A 4,008-nucleotide genomic window follows, 5' to 3' on the forward strand; every position below is an offset into this window, starting at 1 on the left:
ACAACAACTTCGTCGAATCATGCACAACTTTTAGCACTACACAAAGTCACTTTCAAATAGTACTCTTAACCAACTAGTATAAAAAATTAGTCTTCATTGTCAAAGAGATAGTCGTTTAGGTGAGAGGGGAAAATTGATGTATATTAAACAAATTCTTACAAAAGTGTATTGTAATTTTTTTTCTTCACTAAATTTTTGTCACTAAATTTTTTTAATAAAGTTTTAACCAAACATATCCTCGATTAATATCCAAAGAAAAGTGTTATGAATAATACATGATTGATTTTCAATATTATGTCTCCCAATTAATTTCCACTTTTAAATATTAAATATTAATTAATTTCTTTAAATCATGTTAAACATGTTATTTTATTTATGTCAAATAAAATTCTTTTAATTTTTCTTTCCCTCCTTCATCTCTACTTTCCTACTAAATTTACTTATTGCTTATGATTAATTTCATAACACGTATGATATAATTGATACATTTCAACTTGAAAAACTGATTGATGCATTTCACCATCTATCAAGAAAATTCAAAGGTTAAAGTAATCTAAGTTAATATGTAAAATTAATCATAAGAGAGACAAAATTATGATGTATAAATAAAATGATAAGCCTTAAATTACGAAATAATTAACTATAAATCAAAGTTTCTTGAATGATTTCATACACATACATTGAGTATGGATACAAATTTCTAGCATCGGTGGAAAACAGTAATTTTGACAATCATAATCGTCAATACACATCACAGATTCAGCTGTCATAACAAAAAGTGATAAGTGTTAATTGAAGGGAATGAAAAAAATTTATATATAAGATAAAGCATTAGAAAAATGAAAAGATGAGAGAAAGTATATACCAGCGCTTACACCCCTTACAATAAAAAATAGGGAGAAAAAGAAGATCATAACATAAATAAATTTAAGAAATTTAGTCATACTTTTTACTCTTTTTTGATGTAAAAATATAAACTTTTATATCAATTTATAATGAATACTTTTAGAAATCATGGAGATGCAAGAAATCCTTGTTTCTTCTCCTTACGCCCATGTGTCATGTTTGTCTTTTAGATCATCTCAAAACAATCTAACAAAAATACTTTACATTAACCTTTCGGTTACATTTACTTTCTTTTACAACCTTTCATGATAGACAAGAAAAAAACATGTAATCAATAAGTATTGAACTATAGCAATGTCACCAATAGTAATTGTATTACAACATCTGAAAATTTCACCATAAGTTCTTGGATCATAAAACCCTATATTTGCACCTTTTATACAACATTTTTTTAGCAGTCTATGTTTTACTTATTTATTTTTAAGTCCTCTATGATTCTTATGACATTCCAGGATTTTTTTTTTATAAATAAAATATAGTATTATATACATTTTACATTTAGATTAAAATAAACAATTGAGATTAAAATTTTGATTTAAATAATGCATAATTATCTCTATGGTGAATTTGTTATAGATGATTGAGATTAAAAAATTTTAATACACTGTATTTTTTCTCTTAAATTGTTCAGAAATTATTTTCTGGTGGTCTGTTTCCAATTTTTATTCAATTCATATAATTTGTTACACATTCATATTAATTTTTTCGGTTCTTTCTTAATGTTATGAAATTAGTGGTGAAAATAGAAATTAGATATAGCCTTTCTTAATTTTTATTCAATTCATATAATTTGTAACGGTTTCCGACCCTTGGTGATTCCTAGTTGGTCCAAAATGATGCTTAATGCTCTTTAGAATCCATTAAACAAATTTAGTTCCTTAAATTGTAATAATTTACTATAAGTAGGCTAGGATAATTTGAGGAAAAGGGACCTGACATACTTTACATTATCTTTATTGCCCTAGTTTATTTTCTCTACAAGTATTTTCAAGTTTTATATTGTTGTACTTTCTGCAAGTTTAATTTCCAATTGTTTTACTTTCTCTCCATTGGAGTTTTACTAAAATTCAAGTATTACTTATCTTCAATCAAGTTTCATCTTTTTCACTGTTATTACTATTATCTTGATTGTTAAACTAGTAAGAAACCCGTGCATTCGCACGAGTTCTGATACGGGACACACATTTATTTCAGATATATATTTTTAATAGAAAAAATGTATATTAAAAGTACTTAACATTTTGTGGAAAAAAATAAGAATAATTAACATTAAATTGTGTCTAAAAAAATTCAGGAACAAAATTGAAAGAACCAAAATTAAATTGTGTCTTAATAGTCTTTTGTAACTTCATGTTCTCGCTAATAATCAATATTTTAATCAGTAACTTCATGTTCCCGTCGTTAATTTCAAAATAGTTATATCAATAACTTCATGTTTCTGTTAATATTCAATATTTTGATCAGTAACTGCATGTTCATGTTAATATTAAATATTATAATCAGTAACTTCAGGTTCCTGTTAATATTCAATATTGTGATCAGTAACTTCATGTTCCCGTTAATATTCAATATTTTAATCAATAACTTCAGGTTCCCGTTAGTATTCAATATTGTGATTACTAACTTCATGTTCCCGTTAATATTCAATATTTTGATCACTAATTTCAAGTTCCCGTTAATATTCAATATTTTAATCAGTAACTTCAGGTTCTGGTTCTGGTTAATATTCAATATTGTGATCAGTAAATTCATGTTCCCGTTAATATTCACTATTTTGATCAGTAACTTCATGTTCACGTTAATATTCTATATTTTAATCAGTAACTTCAGATTCCTGTTAATATTCAATATTGTGATTAGTAACTTCATGTTCTCGTTAATATTTACTATTTTAATCATTAACTTCAGGTTACCGTTAATTTTTAATATTGTGATCAGTAACTTCATATTCCCATAATATTCAATATTGTGATCATTAACTTCATATTCCCATAATATTCAATATTGTGATCAGTAACTTCATGTTTCCGTTAATATTTACTAATTTAATGAGTAACTTTAGGTTCCCGTTAATATTCAATATTGTGATAAGTAACTTCATGTTTCTGTTAATATTCAATATTTTGATCAGTAATTTCATGTTCCCGTTTATAATAACCATGCATAACATATATCTAGAATAATGCAATACATAGCTAAAAGATGGTACTGAAATCATACAATACGCCTAAACGGCCATAAGTTCATGTATAAGGTACATCACTAGTAAACCAAAATACATAACCATAACATAGCCAAAAAAAGAACAAAGTACAACAACGGAAAAAAAATCACAAGACATCTATCACGCCCATCTCTAAACTTCCTTGCTTTTTCCCTTCTCCTGAGAAGAGGCACCTGCAAAAATAATAGGAATGGGGTGAGATACTAATCTCAGTGGGTTTCCCTATCTCAGGGTCCACTCGGTTCTACAAGGCTGTACCAATGTTGTTAGCGAAAAGACTATTTCCTTTCGGTTCCGAAGCCTCTCACTTCACCTTACTGGAAATCATTATTTCAACATACAATTGTTAAATAATATAGACTATAAGAAACATGGGTTGACATCGAATCACATCTCACGATTCGATTCCTTAAAGTCATGGAATTAACATCGAATTGCATCTCACAATTCAATTTCTCAATAATGAATACAAAGAGGGGAAGGTATTGGTTCGCATCCCCGGGAGTTCATCCCCGAAGAATACTCCTGAACTACGGAGCACCAATCAATCTCGAGCGTCACACCAAAGAAGGACCTTCAATATATGGTCTGGGAGCATCCTTGAACATCGCATCGCAAGGACAACCACATATAAGTAACAAGCATCGCACCGTTACTACCCTTATGCCCATTATATAACCATTGTTCATGACACAACATTGTTAGTTAACCTCCGTTAATCCTTCTTAATATGTACCCTAAAGCTTACCTCACCAAGTTTTGGTTTTATTAATCAAGATATACACTTGGATTTTAGTAATATTTAGGATCATTCTAAGGTTATGGAAGCTTAGGCAAATCGTAGCCCTTTCCGTTAGCTTTCCAACGCCTCCGACGGC

The 4,008-nt window shown here is 28.5% G+C and overlaps 1 long non-coding RNA gene across 1 annotated transcript; it reads right to left on the minus strand.

Annotated features, from left to right (window-relative positions):
- Positions 1-340: 340 nt before the first annotated feature.
- Positions 341-1,102, minus strand: LOC131609035 (uncharacterized). The gene is made up of 2 exons (XR_009285922.1): positions 866-1,102; positions 341-763 (listed from the first exon to the last, which is right to left on the minus strand). It is a non-coding gene; the product is annotated as an uncharacterized LOC131609035 (long non-coding RNA).
- Positions 1,103-4,008: the final 2,906 nt, after the last annotated feature.

The sequence above is a fragment of the Vicia villosa genome, linkage group LG1 (genome assembly GCF_029867415.1).
Source record: "Vicia villosa cultivar HV-30 ecotype Madison, WI linkage group LG1, Vvil1.0, whole genome shotgun sequence".
NCBI classification, from domain to species: domain Eukaryota; kingdom Viridiplantae; phylum Streptophyta; class Magnoliopsida; order Fabales; family Fabaceae; genus Vicia; species Vicia villosa.